This window comes from Poecilia reticulata, linkage group LG9 (genome assembly GCF_000633615.1).
Source record: "Poecilia reticulata strain Guanapo linkage group LG9, Guppy_female_1.0+MT, whole genome shotgun sequence".
Lineage (NCBI taxonomy): Eukaryota > Metazoa > Chordata > Actinopteri > Cyprinodontiformes > Poeciliidae > Poecilia > Poecilia reticulata.
The window spans coordinates 150,085-159,825 of NC_024339.1; positions in this window are offsets into that span (position 1 = coordinate 150,085).

Here is a 9,741-nt window from a genome sequence, read left to right on the forward strand (position 1 = left end):
TTTTTTTCACATATTCATTCTTTATATTTTACAAAGAAACGTCATCCCTAACCTCTAACACTGGTTCCAATGAAACATTTTAACACAACAAAAGATAGTCCTCCATCCTGACCKGATGCAGAGTTGTTCTGCTAACTGGTTCCAGGTTAATGCATCAGTACTGATCTCACACTGATCTCACATTCTGGCAGGAGCCATTTATCTAAAGCAAGGCATTTATTTGGAACACTGGGTTGCATTTTATCCTCGTTGCCATTTTGCTCCTTTGCAGGTTTGGTAATGTAGCACCAGCCTCTTGTATTAAAAACGACCACATGACTTTTATATTAATCATGTGCCCCTCATTTGGGTTTAATCAGCGGTCATGCTTCATAAGTCTGATGACCTGGAAAATACAATAAACCACTTTTGTTTAAACACATGGATACCACATTGTTTGTTTACAAAGTCAAGGAATGGAGGGATGAAATTGTTGCTGAGGGTACAAACTGGTGAAGTGACTACTTGACCCTTAAAGTCAGAAGTAACATTCAATTATTACCATTATTTTGGTATGAAATCCTTTTTTTTTTATGGAAGTTTTTGGAAGCTGCTTATGGGAAACAATGTTTGTTTACTGTCATCTTAATCTTCAAATGGTTATCTTTGGAACACATTTCTACATTTCATGTTATGTGTGATTGAATTCATCTTGCTTAAATAAAGATGACTGCATCCAATCAGAGAGCTTTACAGATTAGCATTGCTGCGTTTTGTGACCTGTTYCTCCTTCTCCTGTCCCGTCTCCAGGTATGCTAAGCGGGAACAATCCAGAGCGACCTCATCKCCTTCCCTTCTCAGCCTTCTCCTTCCCTCCATGTATTCTTCCTCCACTGCTACTGTTGCTGTTGTACTTGTTGTTGGGGAGCCTCATTACTCTCCTCCTCCAGTCTCACTTTTCCCAGCGAGGCTCCACTTTTTCCTGTAAGATGTCTTCTCCCTCGTTATTTCAGAGGTTTTCTATAGAACAGCATCTCCATTCTGTTAACACTCAATGGCAAAGTGGTCTGTGTAAAGATTTGAGACTATGTGGGGGCTGCAGTGGCAAAAAGTCTCCTTCAAGACTGAACAAAGCTGGAGGAAAATGGTGACTCAGAAAAGCTGTATAAAACTRCAGAGGGAACAAAAGTCATCAATGCAGAAGTGTGATGGACTGCTGTGAACTTACAGAAAGTGACTGAACTACATTTGCYATGTCATATTATTCCTCCTCTGTTCTTTTTTAAATCTTTCTRGCTGATCATGAGATCCAAGCACTGAGACTGGCATCTATGATTTGTGTAACTGAAAGTGATYGGTTGTAGGGAGCCATTAAATGATGTAATCCAGGGTTGTACTCACCATAAACGGCTCATCCACGCCTCAGACTCTGCACAAAGACSTGCAATATAGCTGTGATGGTTTTACTGTTTTCCTTCTGTACAGTTTCTCTATCAGATGCCTGTGTAATGTGTTTATGGGTGGTGGGGTGGGGGCTGTGGGTATGAAAACAAAAATCCTATTAAAACAATTTTCCTGTAACATGTCACGAAGCGACCTGAGGTCATTGCGGCATTAGTGCGCCATTGTGTTGCTTGGTACCTGGCATGGTGGATGTTTCTCTCCCTCTCTCTCTCGCCCTCTTTAGCCCTGTATGGTGAAAACATGCCTGATTACCCCGAGGAATGGATTTAGGGGGCTTGAGCTCTGACCATTTACAGAAACAATTAAGCATGAGCCCTGTATCTGTGCTACTGGAGCTCCTGGGAGCCTGATCTTGGGGCATATGCTGTGTGGCTGACTGGCTGGCTGCCTCTAATAAAGCCTAATCTGAAAGGGGGCTAATTAAAGGGGAGTGCCCCCCAACCCTGCTCCCCCTCCCCAACAGCCAGGGCATTTTAAAACAATCTGATGTATTTACTTTTTATCTTGTTTCAATTATCTCCTACACAGCCCGACTTGSTTGGTCGCACAGTGCCCTTTGGTCTGTTCCACTCTCTGCATGGCTTCTGAAAATGATTTCCAAGAGCTGCACCTAATTCAACTTTGTGCCTTTCTAATGCTGCGTGGAAACGTTAAATCTCCAGCATACCATCCAAGGTTGCGACTTAATCTTTGTGTGATAGCAGCGGTGGAGCACGCTGCGTGCAGGAAACCAAGCGATAGCATCTGCTCTACTTTCACACCTTGCCTGGGTGTGCGGCTTGCCATCAAACTTCCCTTTTAATGCGCTTAGCTATTTCAAATTGTCCCACTTGTCATGGTCTAGGCTGATGCTGCATCAATTATTTATTCCACGTCTGATCAAGAAGCGTCACGCAAATTCATTAACGTATGCAAATGATCACAATTACAATTATCTTTGTATCGTGATGGTGAAAAAATACAACCTCGGCACACTCCTGAGTCYCAACGCACCACAAGTTACACTTTGCATTCAAACTAATCAAGCATCATCTGCCTTCTCCTAATTAGCCAGACCGTTTTCACATGCCAATTAGCAGGTCTTATGAAAAAGCTCTCTGCCACGAGGCGTTGTCTTTTATCAGAGCTTCTGCAGGTGTGTGGTTCACCATGTAGCCTGTGTCATAGGAAAGTGTTTATTCATGCTAATTAATCATATTAACACATGCATGAGTGTAATTGCCGAAGCTCCTTCACCTCACACCGTGTGAAGACTCGAGAAGATGCCGGGGTATTTTTATGTGCTTATGATGAAGAGGAAGAAGACCAGTGAATCTTCCTTCTTTTTTTTGCTAAWCCTTCCTGTGATAAAGTTCCATCATCTCTGCCTTCCTTTGTGTGAGTCTAGGTTATGGTGAACCAGGAGATGCCCGGCCTTCACAACACCTCTGACTGGTTATCACTAAATGTAAATTAAATTGTAAAAAACAAACTTTGATTAACAAATGTCCCAAGAAAATTAATCTATAACAAAAATTTTCAACTTAAGGTCTTTCATGTTAACGTTTGTTATGCTTATAACATTAAAGCCACTGGTTGGTAAGTTTTATTGTGCCAGGTTATATAAAAGGGGAGCTGGCAGGATTGCAAACTATTTGATGCAAGACTCACAGGTCATCACCTCGAGTCTTGCAACAGACCAACTCTTGTTGGTCTGTTGGGCCCCTACAGACCAACAAGAGTGTTACAAGCAGAGACTGAGCAATGTCACTGCAAGCAGCTTTTTCAAATTCCTTCCAGATTTGTTTTACATTATTATTATTCTCTTGGGAAACACACTAAAGATTCAGAGTTCAAGAGCAAACATGAGGAGGCGACTGTTAGAAGGCAGCCAGTTAGTTTGGTTAGTCTACATCAGGGGTGTTCACAGTGTGTCCACAATTTAAGAATGGGATAAATTGATGGTTGATAGAGGCAGTGATTATTTTATTAGGACACAATTATAAGACACAAATAGCAGGTAGGTACAACACAACATTCATCTTTTAATAACCATCCTTTTACTTTAATTTCATAGTAAATCTGATCACATTTAACCAGTGATTTTTACATATATATATATATATATATATTATATATATTTTCCAATGAATTTTAAGCTGAATTTGTTTCTTTTAATGAGACAACTATGCAGATCTCCTTTTCAGGTTTTGGTTCAAGATTATCATCTGATTTCCTCCCAAAAATGTGACTACTTTGATTTATTAAAATATTGAGCAGGATGTTGAGCAGGTGAAAATGATTTATTTTCTTTGTAGCAAATGTAGACAACATTTTTTAGAAACATTGGACTGAGAAGTAGTTCATGTTATGAGCTCAGCAGTTCCACCAGGTGTTACCAATTGCTGCTGGCTAGTCTGAAGGAGCTGAGTGGGGAAGCCTTTGTAGGGCGGAAACTTGGCTTCAGGTAGAAGCTCTGAGAAGGAGCATTGTGGAAAAATAGATTGTTAGCGAGAACAAGCGCTTAGGCACCCCACATGGCTGCTGGGAGATTAAAGGATGAGGGAAGAACATCACATAAAGCTCACGAAAGTCAATTTTATATAATACTGCCCCTTTAAGAATAAACATGACTAGATTTTGGAAACTAATCAGATTTAGATGGACAGACCTTCTTAGTGTCTGCACAGCAGTGATGTTGAGAATATCTGATGCTGAACTGCGATTCATTCCAGCTTCATCCTGCAAACAATCCAGAGATGCTAGAAGTCCAAAGCTTGTTGTCTGAAGATCTTTCTCATGAATATTTTGGTGGAAAACACTTTGAGTAATCACACTGGAGCAAATCACAGATAACATCCCTAAACAGGAGGATCATATCCCCTGTTTTGGGAAACAGAGTCTGAGACTGAATGTCTGCAGTGAACGCCTCCTTACCACAGGCTTCATGGTCTCTTCTGGTTCAAGCATGGCATTCCTTCCTATCCATTATCTGTTCCAGTTCATAGCTGTACATAGCTTAATAAGTAATATAGAATTTAACTGTTATTGTTAGAAGTAGGCGTCAACTCTAACATTAGGTTTAGCTGCTAGGAAAAGAGAGAAAAGAATGAATGAAGAGGAAATGGCCTGAGTAATGGGCCCTGCAGTCAGATACTTCCCTTAAAACAAAGCAAGCAAGCAGGTTGAGAAGAAATGATGCAGTCAACGAACACTTCACAAGGGTTATGTTAGCCCTAGAAGAATGCTGACAGACAGGCATCATCCACCCTCAGGCACTGCACTCTCCCTAACATCCTCTAAAAACACCATCCGGCTGGCAGCATGCTGCTGAAAGATCTGAACTGTGTTGACAACCCTTCAAAAAGCTTCTTAAGCTGCTACAGTCATTTGAAACTTAAAAATCTAAAGCGTCGGATGACTGCTGAAGCAAATACCGTAGTGTGTTAAATGTTCCAAATATTTCAGAATCGTCTTTGAACACCCTGAGAGCCACAAAGCTGCATTGCATACCCCTTATTGTGTGGTAGTGAAACATGAGACGGTCTAGGAGCACGGAGGAACTGAGCTATTGCAGCAATAATTCACAGCAGAGGAGCACGATGACAAAGAGGRCAACTTTTCAACTCAGAGCCTCATTCAGGAATGTCAGGGAGGGGAGAGGGAGAAAAGTTCTCCTGGCCAATCGGAACGCTTTGAATAATTAAAGTGATCGGCTTAATTAGCTCAATTACGTTAATTTGACCACGGAACATGGCCATATGGTGAAAGGAAACAAAAGAGGGGGGAACTAATTAAAAGTAAAATAATGAGGATTTTAATTAACTGGCTCCCCAGACAGCAGAGCGCAGGGATCAGGAGCCTGCTACCATAATTAAAGTGCTGTAACGCTGGCAACATCTCTCCTCTCTTTCTTATATCAGTGAGGGCTCTATCCATCTAATTAAATCTGTAAATAAATTAGCAACATTGAGGGTTCCTGCTTGACTTAACACCGCCTGCTACCCACCTCCCCGCCCTCCCAATAACACACTCACCTTAGTATGAGTGCACAACGCCACTCACATGGAGTCAAAACCAGAGCTAAAGTCTGATATTAACAAAGACGTCTGGGTGGAGAAAGAGTGTGTGTTGTGTCTGTACAGTGTGACGCTTGTACTTGCTTTACTAGATCTGTTGGTGACCATGTGGATGCAAAGCACTTTCAACTTTCTGGGCTGTGCACGTCCACCAGGACATGTCTTATGTCTGCTGCCATTTGAGCTTCTGTTTTCCGTCCAGCGTACATCACACTTCTGAGCCGTCCTGCCGGTCTTTTCAATTTCTCTCCACACCATAGAAAGTAAGCTAGTCTGATGCAATCTCAGTCACTCTCCTTTGTAGAGACACAAACCTCTTTAAAACGAAGTCACATTCAAATTGATGCCAAAGCCAAATCCCTCAACTCACTTTGTTTTGAGATTGGTTGGGGTGAATAACCTGGAATTGGATTTAGAAAGAATTACTCAAAAAAATCTCTGTAATACCAAGTTTTAAGTATATTAATCTGTTATCAGGCATTCTTCCTTAAGCATCATTAAGCATTAATGCATTTTAAATATTTGTCACAACAACCCACATGGAACAGTTTGGTCAGGAATCTCTGTATTTAGCTCAATCCAACCTCCCATGAACTCAAATTGGTTCCACTGTCCTTGCTGACTAAAAGCATCCCCACAACATGATGCTGCCACCATCATGTTTCAGTATGGTAGGTGGACTTCATCATAACAGCTGATAACTTTTCCCTGACCTGCTTGTTATGTTACTTTATGATCCTGTTTTGTTCATTGATGCTCTCCAGGTGCTCTCAGAATGTTTGAGAGGCCAGCTAATTTCACATGCATGTCTTTGAGCTGTGAATAGAATCCAATAGAACCCATGGATCCACTGGAAGAATATGCAAACTCCACACAGAAAGACCTCAAACCAGGATTCAATAAAAGGACTTTACTGCTCAAGACGACAGTCCAAATAAATGAACCATCTACTAACTTTTGTCTTAAATTATTGTTTCACTGATAAACTTAACACACTTAAGAAATACATTAACATTTTCTATGTATTTAGATCCTCATCTGCAGGTGAAATCTTCTACCGTATACARTCACAGTCGTCACCAGCAAGACTTGATGCATCACCTTGATGAGGATCAGGGAAAATGGTGTCATATTAATGTCTGGGGATCAAACTGGGTTGTTTGTCTAGAGACAGTTGGTATGATAGGTGAAAAGGCCAAACCCTCCTAACGTTCTCCCCTCCCCACCCACCAGACCAGATGGAACACAGGTCTGTTTATTAGAAAGCTTTAATGAGGAGCAGTTGCAAAAAAATAAAATAAAAAGTGCCTCTGACTCCCCTTGCTTTTACACACTGTGCTTGAGGAACAAAATTGTCATGTGCTTTAAAGGAAATACTTGTCCCAGAAAAGTTCCTGCTTATGTCCATTTATATTCAGGCCAGTAAACTTGCCAGAATAGTAAAAACTGTTTGTTGTATGCTTTATAAAAAGAAGCAATGTGATCTGTCTGATATTTAGTGAGACTAAAATCAATCAATCAAATTTTATTTGTGTAGCACATTTCAGCAGCAAGGCATTTCAAAGTGCTTTACATAATTAAAATAAAAACAGCATGTGACATTAAATAAACAGTGAGAAAAAGAAAGAGATTTAAAAAAAAGATAAAAACATTAAAACCCRCACCCCTTTTAGGACTTCAGTTAAACATTGTTTAACTGGGACTCTAACCCTCAGGGACTTTAGTCAAAAACACCGTTTGACAAGGACTCCAACCTCTAAGTTTTTAGTTGAACGCTGTCAACTGGGACTCTAAACCCCGTAGGACTTCAGTTAAACGTTGTTTAACTGGGACTCTAACCCTCAGGGACTTTAGTCAAAAACACCGTTTGACAAGGACTCCAACCTCTAAGTTTTTAGTTGAACGCTGTCAACTGGGACTCTAAACCCCGTAGGACTTAAGTTAAACGTTGTTTAACTGGGACGTTTTCCGGGGGGCTTTACATTATTAAAACGTAGAAAAGAAATAAAAAGAAATTAAAAACATAAAAGACATAAAAACATGGAAGACATCAAAACCCGCACTCTAACCCTAATTTAGCCATAAGCAACTCTAAACAGGTGGGTTTTAAGTTGAGATTTAAAGGCACCCAGTGTTTCAGCTGTTTTACAGTTTTCTGGAAGTTTGTTCCAAATTTGTGGTGCATAGAAACTGAATGCTGCTTCTCCTCGTTTGGTTCTGGTTCTGGGGATGCAGAGCAGACCAGAACCAGATGTTCTGGAGTAGGGAGGTTCTAAGTGAGTACTTAGAACCTCAACCTGAGTACTTAGAACCTCCCTGCACACTTGATAACCTCTTTATGGATGTATTTATTTGAACCTGTTGGTATSATTTTGGCCATGTGGATCAGAGGTAAATAAGTATAAAAGATTCTGTCAAGGYATCTTCTCCGCTGAAACATATGATAATCACTGTTTACCAGTGACTACGAAGCATGAAGAGTTTGGTGTACTCATTTATTTATTTTGAYCGTTCCTCTGGTTGATGAGGCAACATTATTGCTCACCCCAACATAGTCTTACCTTAGGATTACCTCATCCACACCCTTCAGCTACTCTGTAGTCTTATTGTGACGAACCAAGTGCTAGAACAGTTGTGTTGATGGCAGGAAGAGAGTCTGAAATGTCAGTGTGTTGTTCATGTGATTGTGAGTGTGTGTGTTGGGGTTGTGGAGTGAGGGGTGTGAGGCTTGGCATTTCAGACAGAGATATCATAGCTGAGTGGGGTTTGGAGGGCAGAGCATGGTTTCAGAGCAGGGGTGGGTGTTCAGTCTTACTATTGGAGTGATAGACTTGTGGTTCCACTGGCTTGTATGTGACCCTGCTTCCAGTCAGAGGTAGCCAAGTCACTGGGATGCAGGCCATAAGTTCAAGTCCCCCTGGCTCTGCTTTGTGACTGGTCTTCAGCTACCACACAGATAAGCGCTGTCACTTCTGCCTTCCTCAGTGGAAYRGTCTCAACTCGGAAATGCCAGAATGGAGGTGAGGGCAGAGCTCAGCAGAACGCAGCCTCACCTCCATGAACCATGGGGCAGTTCTGTCTCTTATCTGTATCCAAACACCTGCAGGATGTGTGTGTTCTGTGTGTGTGTGGTTGGTGGAGAGGCTAACAGAAAGGCAGGCCTACTAGACAATGTGGTGAAGCTGTTCCAGTTGAAGGATGTCTTTGATAAATAATATCAACAAATACAGCAGCTCTGAAAGTTTTAACGTGGTTTACTTCTGGCCATGGGGCTTTTTTGTAGAGTTGAATTTATGCAAAGTTACTCTCAGATAAAAATAAAATAAAAAACTAGGCCAACAGCCTACCATTAATCTGTGGTTACATCTTTGGCCCTGACCTCAGAAAGGAGAGGGAGTAGAAGGTTAGCCCCGTTTGTGTCAGCAGTTGGTGCTTTTTTTGTCAAGTATTTGTCTGAGAGGCCTGCATTCTTGTCCTATAGTGGGCTGGGAAACCACTCTGCTGCTTCAAGAAGGTTCAGTTGGTCTATTTTTGACTTAACTGGAGTTCTTAATGCCTCCTTGCACCTATGTGCCTGCAAGTGCAGAACCAGAACCATTGGCTGTATGTGCGGCTAAGCATGTTTGTGTGTCTTCTGTAATTGTGTAAGCCAATGAGGATGTGATAAGCCTTGTGGAGCCAGACGGCAGACTCTTAAAGATGACTACATTGATAATAAAGGGAGGGTTCAGTGTAGGCTGCCTCTGCTCCTCCAAAGACACACAAACACTGAGGGGGAATTCACTAAACAGGGAAATCTCCTCTAGATTTTGGCAACTGTTTTACACCAATTGTTTTATTTCTGCACCCCATCGACAAAGCAGAAAAGTCCTAAAACAAAGTTGCCCATCAAGTCAAGAAGAGAGAAACAAGCCATTCTTATTTTTGCTTCAGTTTACTGACGTCCTTATCTTTTKSCACAAAAACAGCAGATATACTAAAGTGACAAAGGAGATTTCTTTTGGTAATTCATAATTCTAAATACGAGTTCAATTCCTTTCCTGATGAGGGATTCCTCAAAAGCCTGGTCAATGTTTAAGAGGAGGCATAACAACATGAGCTTGAGATGGATTTATTTAAGAATTGCACATCACATTTCCACCAACATCATTACACAAAGGCAGTAAGTAGCTGGCTTTTATACACTGGTCAATTTCACTGGACAAAACAAGAAAAAGGGTAATAATAATAATAATAATAA